At 39.9% G+C, this 15,896-nt stretch overlaps 1 non-coding gene and 4 pseudogenes across 1 annotated transcript; all 5 read left to right on the top strand.

Annotated features, from left to right (window-relative positions):
- Positions 1–974: 974 nt before the first annotated feature.
- LOC141267476 (5S ribosomal RNA) lies at positions 975–1,094 on the top strand (annotated as a pseudogene).
- A 932-nt stretch (positions 1,095–2,026) lies between these two features.
- LOC141270256 (5S ribosomal RNA) lies at positions 2,027–2,145 on the top strand (annotated as a pseudogene).
- A 621-nt stretch (positions 2,146–2,766) lies between these two features.
- On the top strand, positions 2,767–2,886 carry LOC141268716 (5S ribosomal RNA; annotated as a pseudogene).
- A 934-nt stretch (positions 2,887–3,820) lies between these two features.
- Positions 3,821–3,939, top strand: LOC141269949 (5S ribosomal RNA; annotated as a pseudogene).
- A 7,331-nt stretch (positions 3,940–11,270) lies between these two features.
- LOC141266964 (5S ribosomal RNA) lies at positions 11,271–11,390 on the top strand. Its single transcript, XR_012320983.1, has one exon. It is a non-coding gene; the product is annotated as a 5S ribosomal RNA (ribosomal RNA).
- Positions 11,391–15,896: the final 4,506 nt, after the last annotated feature.

Genomic DNA, 15,896 nt, shown 5'->3' with positions numbered 1-15,896 from the left:
GGCTAACAAAAAATCTAAGAGGTACTTTGATAGGAAACGGCAAAAGGTTTTGTTTGCAGTTGGTGACATGGTTTAGTTGTCCTCTAAGAATCTGCGATTGAGGATTCCTTCTAAAAAATTGGGTCCCAAGTTCGTAAGGCCCTTTAAGGTACTTCAGATAGTTAACCAATCTGCTGTTAGGCTGGAGGTTCCTACGTCCTGGAGGATTAATCCGGTGTTTCATGTTTCTCTGTTGAAAAAAGCTGATGTGTCAGATGGTGACGCCTCTGCCACTGTTCCTCCGGTGGTGGAGGACGGGGAATATGAAATTTCCCGCATCCTAAATTCTAGACGGTATAGAGGGAGTTTGCAGTATCTCGTCGCTTGGAAGGGTTTCGGACCTGAGGATAACTCATGGGTGAGAGCGGATTATGTTTCTGCCCCCAGACTTGTCCGAGCGTTTCACAGGAGGTTTCCTGGTAAGCCTGGGCCTAGGGGATCTGGAGGATCCTCTTAGAAGAGGGGGTACTGTTACAACTCTCCTGTTAGTTTTTTTTTAGTTTGCTGGTCACATGACCATTTTGCCTATTTAATCCGGCTCTGCCCTCCTGGCTTTGCTGGACTTCATTTGTATTTACTACTGTTGAGCTAGCTTGTTGCTCTGTTGCCGTTCTCTGTTAGTTTTGCTAGGTCTTCTGACCCCTATGCCTTTTTGCTGTGTGTTTGTCTTTGACTGCTACTATTTCTGCTAGGAGGTGTCCAACTTTTCCCAGTCCCTAGATCTTGTAGGGATCCCTCCCTCACATCTATAGGTCTGCGTTCAGACTAGCCGAGGACTTTAGCGGGTCTGATCGCAGGATCAGGCTCCCCGTTACATCGTAGGGATCTAGCTTAGTTCTATTGTAGGGATAGATCTCCTTTCTTTCCTTAGTCTCTGTAGCAGATCATAACAAAGCGATTATGAGAAAGGCTGGCCGGGCGATGGATCGAGCAGCGTCTACTGTCCATACCACCTTGGATACGCCCGATCTCGTCTGATCTCGAAAGCAAAGCAGGGCTGGGCTCGGACAGTACTTGGATGGGAGACCTCCTGGGAACACCAGGTGCTGTAGACCATTTTGATGACGTTTTGCCCTACTGCCCAGCTCGGCTAGCATGGAACGGCGCCTTGCCGGACACCGACCTTAAGTAACTTACATGATGGAAGCCCCAAGGCCTCTGAGCCAGTTGGCAGCTAAGTACGCTACCCCGCCGCCTTCACGCAGGCCTGACACCGAGCTCCTTGCCACGGCTAGGAGTGCTTATTGACTTCGCAGCTCGCTGTGTGGAAATGATGGCGTTAAAAGCACCCGGGGCCGTGAAGGGGCCAGGCTTTCAACAGGTGCCCAGGGAAGGTTTTGGATGCCGGCCACCTAGCGAGGGCCAGCAGAAGTAACATGTTTCTCTGCAAAGAAGCTTGTGTAACCAAGCCAGACGGCTGACAAAGAGCTAACCTCAGTGCAAGGAAGGTGCGGAAGGAATTGGGGAGGGGGGGGTGATTCCTGCTAGGGCCCTGAAATCAGAAAACAGGCAGGAGAGTCTGACGCATGGTGACGGAGAGGTTGTAGGGGCAGATAGGGGGTGTTGTCACATGCGAGCACGTGTGCATGCTGGCTTGTGTGTGAGAGTGCGCTTCCTAGGTGTGGCGCGCTGCAGACAGTCAAAGGGATTGTTCCCTTTCATTAAAAGTTAATCCCCGGCTGCAGGCTATTAGAAAGCAACTAACCGCGCTCTGCTCACCCTACCCGGGTCTACCGGTGAGTCTCGCCTCTGCTCCCGGCCTGTGGTATTGGCCGTGAAGCTGACGTTCCGTCGACAGCGCTGCAGCCGATCAGTGAGCTCAGCGGCTCTGAGTGGGACGTTGTGTCTACAAGACATTTTAAGAAAGCCAGCAAAAAAATTGAAGAGAAAGCAAAGCACAAAAGGACCTGGTCTTGCTGAGCACTGGAAAGGGCAGCCGGCAGCCAGACGTCACAGTAGAAAAGCAGCAAGTGAGAGGTTTGTCTCTGCCTATGCCCACACCACCCTGAACAGGCCCAATGTCGTCTGATCTTGGAAGCTAAGCAGTGTTGGGCCTGGTTACTACTTGGATTGGAGACTCCCTTGGAAAACCAGGTGCTGTAGGCTTTTGCTTTTTCCTTCCTTCCACCAGCAGGGGGCACTCTCTTCTATGCCTTTTTTCCATTTCCTTTCACAAGTGCACACATTCATTCTCTTTTCTTTTTTTCATTTGCTTTCTCTCTTGCGCTATTTCATCTCTACAAAATACCAGCATCCTTCTGATCACCCTGGGCCTCCAGCATTGTTGCTTCTTTACTTTTAATACTAGGCTCCTTTTCACTAGGACCAGCGTCTCCCGCGTGGCTGGAGGCAACCACCGGTAACCCCAAGCAGAAGACCTTTGCAGGCAACACGACCCTCAACCCTGAAGAGCAGCTCAAAGTCACTGGCAACCATCTCACCCTCTTCGTTCTTTCACCCCTGGATGTCTCGCTCCGCCCCCAAGTTACGGGTCCAGCTTGCTCTTTCTGTCACATTACCGCGATGAAGGGTTTAGCCTGCAGGAGACCCTGCACCGAGACATTTTTGAAGACACCTGATGCGGCGGGTGAATCACTGCTAAACAAACCACACCTGTAGGGACGGCACAGCCTTTGCATGGACCCTTCGGAGCCCGCCCCGTCACGGCCAGATTGCTCGCCACCAAGCGATCCTGAGAAAGGCTGGCCGGGCGATGAATCGAGCAGCGTCTACTGGCCATACCACCTTGGATATACCTAATCTCGTCTGATCTTGGAAGCAAAGCAGGGATGGGCTCGGATGGTACTTGGATGGGATACCTCCTGGGAACACCAGGTGCTGTACACCATTTTGATGACGTTTTGCCCTACTGCCCAGCTCGGCTAGCATGGAACGGCGCCTTGCCAGACACCGACCTTAAGTAAGTTAGATGATGGAAGCCCCAAGGCCTCTGAGCCAGTTGGCAGCTAAGTACGCTATCCCGCCGCCTTCACGCAGGCCTGACACCGAGCTCCTTGCCACGGCTAGGAGTGCTTATTGACTCCACAGCTCGCCGTGTGGAAATGATGGCGTTAAAAGCACCCGGGGCCGTGAAGGGGCCAGGCTTTCAGCAGGTGCCCAGGTAAGGTTTTGGATGCCTAGCGAGGGCCAGCAGAAGTAACATGTTTCTCTGCAAAGAAGCTTGTGTAACCAAGCCAGACGGCTGACAAAGAGCTAACCTCAGTGCAAGGAAGGCAAGGAAGGTGCGGAAGGAATTGGGGAGGGGGGGGTGATTCCTGCTAGGGCCCTGAAATCATAAAACAGGCAGGAGAGTCTGACGCATGGTGACGGAGAGGTTGTAGGGGCAGATAGGGGGTGTTGTCACGTGCGAGCACGTGTGCATGCTGGCTTGTGTGTGAGAGTGCGCTTCCTAGGTGTGGCGCACGGCAGACAGTCAAAGGGATTGTTCCCTTTCATTAAAAGTTAATCCCCGGCTGCAGGCTATTAGAAAGCAACTAACCGCGCTCTAATCACCCTACCCGGGTCTACCAGTGAGTCTCGCCTCTGCTCCCGGCCTGTGGCATTGGCCGTGAAGCTGACGTTCCGTCGACAGCGCTGCAGCCGATCAGTGAGCTCAGCAGCTCTGAGTGGGGCCTTCTGTCTACAAGACCTTATAAGGAAGCCAGCAAAAAAATTGAAGAGAAGGGAAAGCACAAAAGGACCTGGTCTTGCTGAACACTGGAAAGGGCATCCGGCAGCCAGACTTCAAAGTAGAAAAGGAGCAAGTGAGAGGCTTGTCTCTGCCTACGGCCACACAACCCTAAACATGCATGATCTTGTCAGATCTTGGAAGCTAAGCAGGGTTTGGCCTGGTTTGTATATGGATGGGAGACTGCCTGGGAATACCAGGTGCTGTAGGCTTTTGCTTTTTCCTTCCTTCCACCAGCAGGGGGCACTCTCTTCTATGCCTTTTTGCCATTCCCTTTCACAAGTGCACACATTCATTCTCTTTTCTTTTTTTCATTTGCTTTCTCTCTTGCGCTATTTCATCTCTGCAAAATACCAGCATCCTTCTGATCACAGTGGGCCTCCAGCATTGTTGCTTATTTACTTTTAATACTAGGCTCCTTTTCACCAGGACCAGCGTCTCCCGGGTGGCTGGAGGCAACAACCGGTAACCCCAAGCAGAAGACTTTTGCAGGCAACACGACCCTCCCCCCTGAAGAGCAGCTCAAAATCACTGGCAACCATCTCACCCTCTTCCTTCATTCACCACTGGACGTCTCGCTCCGCCCCCAAGTTACGGGTCCAGCTTGCTCTTTCTGTCACATTACCGCGATGAAGGGTTTAGCCTGCAGGATACCCTGCGCCGAGACATTTTTGAAGACACCTGATGCGGCGGGTGAATCACTGCTAAACAAACCACACCTGTAGGGACGGCACAGACTTTGCATGGACCCTTCGGAGCCCGCCCCGTCACGGCCAGATTGCTCGCCATCAAGCGATCCTGAGAAAGGCTCCCCGGGCGATGGATCAAGCAGTGTCTACTGGCCATACCACCTTGGATACGCCCGATCTCATCTGATCTCGGAAGCTAAGCAGGGTCGGGCCTGGTTAGTACTTGGATGGGAGACTGTAAAGTAATACTCTTCGTGTATTATTTTTTTTCTACTGAGGACTTCTCAAAGTATCAATATCACGATATTCTTATAAAAAAATGTATCTATTTATTCTTGGATTGTCCATTAAAAAGAATCAGATTGCAGCAGGTACATACAATAATTAGTTATAAAGTAATTGTCCATTTGTCCATAATTAGCTTAATTGTTTAGATTCACCCATCTTTCCTTGGATCCTGGCTGGTAAATCAAGTCTTTGTCCAGCATGTGTCCAGGCCTACATGTCATCTGCTTCTCAGCATGAAGATTCTGTGTCTTGTGGGGTGGGCAGAGTAAGAGAGCCCCCCCTTTCTGTACCATGGGCTTTTATAGCCAGTCGTATGGACACCTGTTCTACATATGGTAGTGAACCAAAAATACACACACAAATAGCGCATGTCAACTAGACACGATGGCTGAGGCATAGAACTCAGAAAAATGATTATCGATTAACATTCCAAATGAATTTCCATAATTAACCATTTAACATTTCCCCCTTTTTTGAGAATAAAAGGACTTTAACTGAAAAATCTCAAAAGAAGATAAATTCATCAATCATTTTTTCTTTCCTTCTTCCTTGGCAATATCATTAAATTTCCATAATAATAATAATAGTAATAATAGTATCAATATCGGATTATTGTTATATAATGATGTGAATTCATGTTATGGTAAGCCGTGACTAATATTCATTTAATATGTATAATTATACTTCCCTATATCTAAATTGAAGCAATCGCGGGTTCAATCGTCATCATCTGATGTCATCGGGTCGTCATCTTCTTGGTTCTTTTATAACACAGTCTTTAGATGAAAACTCCTTTGAAATAAATTACAGTATGTAGATATTGTACAGTCCATAATTGTGCTCATTATTGTTCAGTCCATAAACTGTACTCTTTATTAGAAAGATCATGTGTGTCAGTTGATAAGAAAACAAAGTCCATGGATGAATTGTAGCTTTAATATCTGTGCAGTGTCACCTGGACTTACGTTGGATCGTCTTTGGAATCTTCCGTGTGTCCGCACTGGTCTCGTGTCACTTTTGGAACAGATGTGACGTCTTTGGTCAGTAAAGCAAGGGTTAACTTGACACTTTCCTGCTTAATATAGCACCATAACCAGTACTCAGTCCTTTATATACAGGACACATATGCCAGGTATTACCTGTTCACCAGCTTTCATTGAAGCGTTGTAGGTGATAAGAAACCACTGGAACGTGATGAAACTTGAACACAACACAGTACATATAGGATCATCGTCCTCTGCCGTCCTGGTGATCAGTGGTGTGAATTGTATTGTATGTAATGGACACAGTCTATTATAACACTCAGCATTCACACCTGTTACCTTCTGAGACGTCCGGATATCAGTTGCTTCTTCTTGTAACTTTTGAGAATCTCTTTGATTTATAAAAATTAAAAGTCTTTATTAAGATAGAATTCATAATTGCGATGTCTTGATTGAAGTCTTCATTCCCTAATCTGATACCAAATCTGGCAGTTTTTCCTAACCTATAATATCACAGCGTACCATAGCAATTAGTAATATCCATCTAATTATTATCAAAATATTAAAATAAATTATGTTTGGAATAATAAACAATAATAGATAATAATTCATTATCAATCAAGTTCTCCATATGATAGAACATTTTTATGTCATAGGTGTAATTACCTTTTCCAACCCATAGGTGTCAGTGTATTTTGAAAAAACAAGTTTTTATATCTTTTTTAAACCAAGAATATCAAAGAATGTATACTCCTGAACCAAAATGAATAAATCTATGAATGTATGAATGAATGAATAAATGAATGAATGAATTGTTGTGTTTACTCAGAAAATGTAAACATTTTTTTCCTTAGCAATATATATTTAATGAAGCAATACTCTTGTATTAGACATTACTTTATTAAATATTAATGTGTTTTCTCAATTGAGATATTGAACTCAAATAAAATCAAATGAGAATTAAAAAATGAAAAAATAGAAAAATAAGAAGTATAAAGTAAGAATAAAATTGTAAAAATGAAAAATAAAATTAAGAGTAAAAATAAGAATAAAAATAAAAATAAGGCCTTTAAATTTTAATAACAAATGCAGAGTAATTATATTCTCCATAAAAAATACCCTTATATCTCCATTATTTGGATGATTTCATATTTGTCATAACCTTGTACCACCAAAAAATATTAAATTATGCAACTTTGCATGTAATACCCTTCTTAATTATACCATAGTACCTTATTATTATTTCTTCTTTATTAAAATGTGTGGAAAATAAGTATTGATCAAAAGTGATTATGTAATCAGGATCAAAAACACATTTTCCCCCTTAATACCAAAAATATTATTTTATAAAATTGATGTATATATCAGAACCAAATTAAAAATAATTATTCTTCTAGAAATATTGTGCATAAATTTCATATCGATGAGTAGCATAGATTTGACTAAAGAGATGTGTGTACCTATTTAGGTAACCATTAAAAATAATATTATAGTTATTCAAGAATATTATCATGTGGAAAATTATTCTAAATATAAATTTGCTTTGTAAACCATTTTGATGTGTGGTTGCCCTTATCCACTATTAGTTAAATCAAGAAATAATAATTATTAAAGAAATATAGAAATATATATATGTAGATAATACCTAATTATGTTTTATAATTTCCTCAGAATTAAATATATTTTTGTACCTTCACATAAAGAAACATTTTTTTTTTTTCAAACATACAAACATACGAGGCCTCTGTCACATCAATCACACGTAGCAGCTGCTGATTTACTCATCTGTCACCTTCACTCTGACATTCACAGATCTGTTCAACTCAAACATTCCACATATGAAGTTTTAGATATATATATATATATATTTAACCCAAAATTGTTGTATCCCAATTTATTAATGCGCATTGCCATATCAATTGAATATCTTTATATTTCTTTGAATATTCCCCAAGTACATGTTATATAATATGAGAGTACGTCACTGGAATTTCAGACACTTGAAAAAACTCTTGTCTTAGATTCTTTTTTCACTGGCTGCCCGGTCTTAAGTTACATCAGTTGAAAATAGAATGAATGGGATACTATACTATTAGCTCAAAGATCAAAGGCCGCAGCTGTCACACGTCATGCTGTAAAGCTACTTTAATTTGCACGAACACTTCATGCACAGAAAATATTAGCAACACAAAAGAATTAATAAGTATTACATATATATTATAGTTCAACTAGATATATTGTTATTATTTTAAAATGTTATACACATAAAATCATGCAATTTTTTCACTTCCTGTGTGAATAAAGAAATGAATCCATTTTAGAGTTCTTTGATCAAATCCTGCTTTGGAATGAAAACTCTAAGGAAATATAAGAAAATAAAATTAAATATCAAATTCATACAGAAACAGAATTATTTAAATATCTTATACATATATTGGTTGGTTCTAATGTAATTCAAAATATTGCTACTTAAATTTATATATATGAAGTTCTAATTTATTAATTAATATATATATATATATTTTATAAACGTATATATAAATACAATTATACGCAATCTCTACTTAGACAAGTGTATATATATATATATATGTATATATATATATATATATATATATATATGAACTATTATAAACTATGTAACTACAATTTTACTGTATAAGATTATAAATAAATATTGAGACATTGTATTACATTTTGACACAACATTATAATTACAGTTTTTCCTTAGCCACTCCCTAAACCAAATCTTCTGTCTCTCTCAAATATCTCCAGGAACGCCCTATTTAGGAAAGACAGTTTTCTATCCTTCAAAACCTCAGAGAACTGCCTGTTCTTCTGTCCACATTCCATGACGTCACTGTGAGTTGGTCGTCTCACCTGTCTCTGTCCATCAGTTTCAGCCATTTTCCTTTTTAGAGAATCACAGTTCTGACTGAGAATTAACTCATTCTGTGAAGAGATGGATCTTTGCACTGGCTGATATGGCTTATAACATATATGAAATCTTCTGCGTATTTGATAGAGTTCACTATGGGGATGACTCAGTCTAGGAGAGTTTGATACTGGCTTTTGGTAAGATTTTACCTTTCCTGGTTTTATAAATTTAGCTTGATTTATTTTCTTTTCACGATTCTCATGTTTTCTAACAAAATCCAGCATCTGCGCACATTCAAATAATGATTTTTTTTGTGATGCCATAACTTGGGAAACTGAATTTAGGAATTTGAATTTTTGTACAAAAGTTGTTATCATATGTTGTACTTTTCCATTTTTGATGAGAGCTTTGTACAACCGTTCAAATATGGACATGAATGTATATGTACATTCCTTCCTACCAATCCTTAGTTTCTGCAGATCTTCTATGTTGGGAAAATCCTTTGTGACACAATAAATCAAATATATTAATCTGTCCGAATCATTTTCCCATCCATTAGGAGAGTCATTTTCACAGGGCATTAAATGTAAACGTCTGGACAATGTCACAGGAATCCATATTTTAAATAATTGATTCCTCTCCTCATTGGATAAATCAAACTTATCAGAGAAGCTCTCAAATGTCTCTGAATTTCTACAGGCATGGATTTTGACATCATATTTTGGCATGATTTTGTATAATTTCAGCTAATTTTTCCTCATTTTAATTTGGAGTTGAGCCTGGGTAATTCCAGAATTCTCTGATATTTTTAGTGGCTCTTGTACGTCCGTTCCTCCTACGTCACTCACGTCTCCTCCCACATCACCTAGTATATCGGTTTCTCGTATGTCAGTCATGTCTCCTCCCATGTCAGATTTCTGTATGTCCGTCTCTTGGTCAGACCCAAGGTCACATTCAGTTACAGACACGTGTCTTACTTCTTGTTCATTTTCCACATTACAGTCAGAATCAGTATCACCGTCTGACACTTCTACACTATTTTCCTGCTTAGAAATCTCTAACACAAGACTATGAAAAAAATCTACCAAATGTAGAATATTTCTCAATTTCTGTTTGTCTCTATTTACCAATTTAGAAGTTAACTGTAAATTTTGCAATTCACATTCTTTGTATAAACTGAGCCACAAAACTTCTATGTCATCTCCTACATTAACTTTGAAATTAATATTACTTTGTTTAGCAAAACAAGAAATTATATCCATATTTTGCTTACCTTAAGATTCCTTGGCTTCTCTTTATCAGCACGTCCTGTCTTCAGTTCGTCTGATTCTCTTCCTGTGTGATTCTGTTCCTTGTTAGTACCTCTGCTTCCTGTCTTTCCTCAGTCTGTAGGTCCTTTCTGCTTCTCGTGACAAACTAGTGAATTTACTGACACGTGAGCAACAGCTGTTCAGCTCGTCAGGACTCCCCCCCTGTTCACGGAAGAAATTCACTTACTTAATTTATAAAACAAAAAAACAGGACTGGCTGGCTCACCATTGTAAAATAATATTCTTCCTGTATTATTTTTTTCTACTGAGGACTTCTCAAAGTATCAATATCACGATATTCTTATAAAAAAATGTATCTATTTATTCTTGGATTGTCCATTAAAAAGAATCAGATTGCAGCAGGTACATACAATAATTAGTTATAAAGCAATTGTCCATTTGTCCATAATTAGCTTAATTGTTGAGATTCACCCATCTTTCCTTGGATCCTGGCTGATAAATCATGAATTTGTCCAGCATGTGTCCAGGCCTACATGTCATCTGCTTCTCAGCATGAAGATTCTGTGTCTTGTGGGGTGGGCAGAGCAAGAGAGCCCCCCCTTTATGTACCATGGACTTTTATAGCCAGTCGTATGGACACCTGTTCTACATATGGTAGTGAACCAAAAATACACACACAAATAGCGCATGTCAACTAGACACGATGGCTGAGGCATAGAACTCAGAAAAATGATTATCGATTAACATTCCAAATGAATTTCCATAATTAACCATTTAACAGAGACCGCCTGGGAATGCCAGGTGCTGTAGGCTTTTGCTTTTTCCTTCCTTCCACCAGCAGGGGGCACTCTCTTCTATGCCTTTTTTTCATTCCCTTTCACAAGTGCACACATTCATTCTCTTTTCTTTTTTTCATTTGCTTTCTCTCTTGCGCTATTTCATTTCTGCAAAATTCCAGCATCCTTCTGATCACCGTGGGCCTCCAGCATTGTTGCTTATTAACTTTTAATACTAGGCTCCTTTTCACCAGGACCAGCGTCTCCCGGGTGGCTGGAGGCAACCACCGGTAACCCCAAGCAGAAGACCTTTGCAGGCAACACGACCCTCCCCCCTGAAGAGCAGCTCAAAGTCACTGGCAACCATCTCACCCTCTTCCTTCATTCACCCCTGAACGTCTCGCTCCGCCCCCAAGTTACGGGTCCAGCTTGCTCTTTCTGTCACATTACCGCGATGAAGGGTTTAGCCTGCAGGAGACCCTGCGCCGAGCCATTTTTGAAGACACCTGATGGGGCGGGTGAATCACAGCTAAATAAACCACACCTGTAGGGACGGCACAGACTTTGCATGGACCCTTCGGAGCCCGCACCGTCACGGCCAGATTGCTCGCCACCAAGCGATCCTGAGAAAGGCTGGCCGGGCGATGGTTCGAGCAACTTCTACTGGCCATACCACCTTGGATACGCCCGATCTCATCTGATCTCGGAAGCAAAGCAGGGCTGGGCTCGGACAGTACTTGGATGGGAGACCTCCTGGGAACACCGGGTGCTGTAGACCATTTTGATGACGTTTTTACCTACTGCCCAGCTCGGCTAGCATTGAACGGCGCCTTGCCGGACACCGACCTTAAGTAACTTAGATAATGGAAGCCCCAAGGCCTTTGAGCCAGTTGGCAACTAAGTACGCTACCCCGCCGACTTCACGCAGGCCTGACACCGAGCCCCTTGCCACGGCTAGGAGTGCTTTTTGACGCCGCAGCTCGCCGTGTGGAAATGATGGCATTAAAAGCACCCGGGGCCGTGAAGTGGCCAGGCTTTCAGCAGGTGCCCAGGGAAGGTTTTGGATGCCGGCCGCCTAGCGAGGGCCAGCAGAAGTAACATGTTTCTCTGCAAAGAAGCTTGTGTAACCAAGCCAGACGGCTGACAAAGAGCTAACCTCAGTGCAAGGAAGGGAAGGAAGGTGCGGAAGGAATTGGGGAGGGGGGGTGATTCCTGCTAGGGCCCTGAAATCATAAAACAGGCAGGAGAGTCTGACGCATGGTGACAGAGAGGTTGTAGGGGCAGATAGTGGGTGTTGTCACGTGCGAGCACGTGTGCATGCTGGCTTGTGTGTGAGAGTGCGCTTCCTAGGTGTGGCGCGCTGCAGACAGTCAAAGGGATTGTTCCCTTTCATTAAAAGTTAATCCCCGGCTGCAGGCTATTAGAAAGCAACTTACCGCGTTCTACTCACACTACCCGGGTCTACCGGTGAGTCTCGCCTCTCCTCCCGGCCTGTGGCATTGGCCGTGAAGCTGACGTTCCGTCGACAGCGCTGCAGCCGATCAGTGAGCTCAGCGGCTCTGAGTGGGGCGTTGTGTCTACAAGACCTTTTAAGGAAGCCAGCAAAAAAATTGAAGAGAAGGGAAAGCACAAAAGGACCTGGTCTTGCTGAGCACTGGAAAGGGCAGCCGGCAGCCAGACGTCAAAGTAGAAAAGCAGCAAGTGAGAGGCTTGTCTCTGTCTATGGCCACACCACTCTGAACACGCCCGATCTCATCTGATCTCGGATGCTAAGCAGGGTCAGGCCTGGTTAGTACTTGGATGGGAGACTGTGAAATTATACTCTTCCTGTATTATTTTTATCTACTGAGGACTTCTCAAAGTATCAATATCACGATATTCTTATAAAAAAATGTATCTATTTATTCTTGGATTGTCCATTAAAAAGAATCAGATTGCAGCAGGTACATACAATAATTAGTTAGAAAGTAATTGTCCATTTGTCCATAATTAGCTTAATTTTTGAGATTCACCTATCTTTCCTTGGATCCTGGCTGGTAAATCATGTCTTTGTCCAGCATGTGTCCAGGCCTAAATGTCATCTGCTTCTCAGCATGAAGATTCTGTGTCTTGTGGGGTAGGCAGAGCAAGAGAGCCCCCCGTTTCTGTACCATGGGCCTTTATAGCCAGTCGTATGGACACCTGTTCTACATATGGTAGTGAACCAAAAATACACACACAAATAGCGCATGTCAACTAGACACGATGGCTGAGGCATAGAACTCAGAAAAATGATTATCGATTAATATTCCAAATGAATTTCCAGAATTAACCATTTAACATTTCCCACTTTTTTGAGAATAAAAGGACTTTAACTGAAATATCTCATAAGAAGATACATTCATCAATCATTTTTTCTTTCCTTCTTCCTTGGCAATATCATTAAATTTCCATAATAATAATAATAGTAATAATAGTATCAATATCGGATTATTGCTATATAATGATGTGAATTCATGTTATGGTAAGCCGTGACTAATATTAATTTAATATGTATAATTATACTTCCCTATATCTAAATTGAAGCAATCGCGGGTTCAATCGTCATCATCTGATGTAATCGGGTCGTCGTCTCGTCTTCTTCTTGGTTCTTTTATAACACAGTCTTTAGATGAAAACTCCTTTGAAATAAATTACAGCATGTAGATATTGTACAGTCCATAATTGTGTTCATTATTGTTCAGTCCATAAACTGTACTCTTTATTAGAAAGATCATGTGTGTCAGTTGATAAGAAAACAAAGTCCATGGATGAAATGTAGCTTTAATATCTGTGCAGTGTCACCTGGACTTACGTTGGATCGTCTTTGGAATCTTCCGTGTGTCCGCACTGGTCTCGTGTCACTTTTGGTAACAGATGTGACGTCTTTGGTCAGTAAAGCAAGGGTTAACTTAACACTTCCCTGCTTTATATAGCACCATAACCAGTACTGAGTCCTTTATATACAGGACACATATGCCAGGTATTACCTGTTCACCAGCTTTCATTGAAGCGTTGCAGGTGATAAGAAATCACTGGAACGTGATGAAACTTGAACATAACACAGTACATATAGGATCATCGTCCTCTGCCGTCCTGGTGATCAGTGGTGTGAATTGTATTGTATGTAATGGACACAGTCTATTATAACACTCAGCATTCACACCTGTTACCTTCTGAGACGTCCGGATATCAGTTGCTTCTTCTTGTAACTTTTGAGAATCTCTTTGATTTATAAAAATTAAAAGTCTTTATTAAGATAGAATTCATAATTGCGATGTCTTGATTGAAGTCTTCATTCCCTAATCTGATACCAAATCTGGCAGTTTTTCCTAACCTATAATATCACAGCGTACCATAGCAATCAGTAATATCCATCTAATTATTATCAAAATATTAAAATAAATTATGTTTGGAATAATAAACAATAATAGATAATAATTCATTATCAATCAAGTTCTCCATATGATAGAACATTTTTATGTCATAGGTGTAATTACCTTTTCCAACCCATAGGTGTCAGTGTATTTTGAAAAAACAAGTTTTTATATCTTTATTAAACCAATAATATCAAAGAATGTATACTCCTGAACCAAAATGAATAAATATATGAATGTAGGAATGAATGAATGAATGAATGAATAAATGAATGAATGAATTGTTGTGTTTACTCAGAAAATGTAAACGTTTTTTTCCTTAGCAATATATATTTAATGAAGCAATACTCTAGTATTAGACATTACTTTATTAAATATTAATGTGTTTTCTCAATTGAGATATTGAACTCAAATAAAATCAAATGAGAATTAAAAAATGAAAAAATAGAAAAATAAGAAGTATAAAGTAAGAATAAAATTTTAAAAATGAAAAATAAAATTAAGAGTAAAAATAAGAATAAAAATAAAAATAAGGCCTTTAAATTTTAATGACAAATGCAGAGTAATTATATTCTCCATAAAAAATACCCTTATATCTCCATTATCTGGATGATTTCATATTTGTCATAACCTTGTACCACCAAAAAATATTAAATTATGCAACTTTGCATGCAATACCCTTCTTAATTATACCATAGTATCTTATTATTATTTCTTCTTTATTAAAATGTGTGGAAAATAAGTATTGATCAAAAGTGATTATGTAATCAGGATCAAAAACACATTTTCCCCCTTTATACCAAAAATATTATTTTATAAAATGTATGTATATATCAGAACCAAATTAAAAATAATTCTTCTTCTAGAAATATTGTGCATAAATTTCATATCGATGAATAGCATAGATTTGACTAAAGAGAGGTGTGTACCTATTTAGGTAACCATTAAAAATAATATTATAGTTATTCAAGAATATTATCATGTGGAAAATTATTCTAAATATAAATTTGCTTTGTAAACCATTTTGATGTGTGGTTGCCCTTATCCACTATTAGTTAAATCAAGAAATAATAATTATTAAAGAAATATAGAAATATATATATGTAGATAATACCTAATTATGTATTATAATTTCCTCAGAATTAAATATATTTTTGTACCTTCACATAAAGAAACATTTTTATTTTTTCAAACATACAAACATACGAGGCCTCTGTCACATCAATCACACTTAGCAGCTGCTGATTTACTCATCTGTCAACTTCACTCTGACATTCACAGATCTGTTCAACTCAAACATTCCACATATGAAGTTTTAGATATATATATATATATATATATATATATTTAACCCAAAATTGTTGTATCCCAATTTATTAATGCGTATTGCCATATCAATTGAATATCTTTATATTTCTTTGAATATTCCCCATGTAGATATTATATAATATGAGAGTAAGTCACTGGAATTTCAGACACTTGAAAAAACTCTTGTCTTAGATTCTTTTTTCACTGGCTGTCCGGTCTTAAGTTACATCAGTTGAAAATAGAATGAGTGGGATCCTATACTATTAGCTCAAAGTTCAAAGGCCGCAGCTGTCACACGTCATGCTGTAAAGCTACTTTAATTTGCACGAACACTTCATGCACAGAAAATATTAGCAACACAAAAGAATTAATAAGTATTACATATATATTATAGTTCAACTAGATATATTGTTATTATTTTAAAATGTTATACACATAAAATCATGCAATTTTTTCACTTCCTGTGTGAATAAAGAAATAAATCCATTTTAGAGTTCTTTGATCAAATCCTGCTTTGGAATGAAAACTCTAAGGAAATATAAGAAAATAAAATTAAATATCAAATTCATACAGAAACAGAA

Source organism: Phyllobates terribilis, unplaced genomic scaffold (assembly GCF_046119375.1).
Source record: "Phyllobates terribilis strain yellow unplaced genomic scaffold, ASM4611937v1 Scaffold_4__5_contigs__length_816908805, whole genome shotgun sequence".
Classification (NCBI taxonomy): Eukaryota; Metazoa; Chordata; class Amphibia; order Anura; family Dendrobatidae; genus Phyllobates; species Phyllobates terribilis.
The sequence above is the reverse complement of the archived record's forward strand: the minus strand, read 5'-3'. Positions and strand labels throughout refer to the sequence as shown.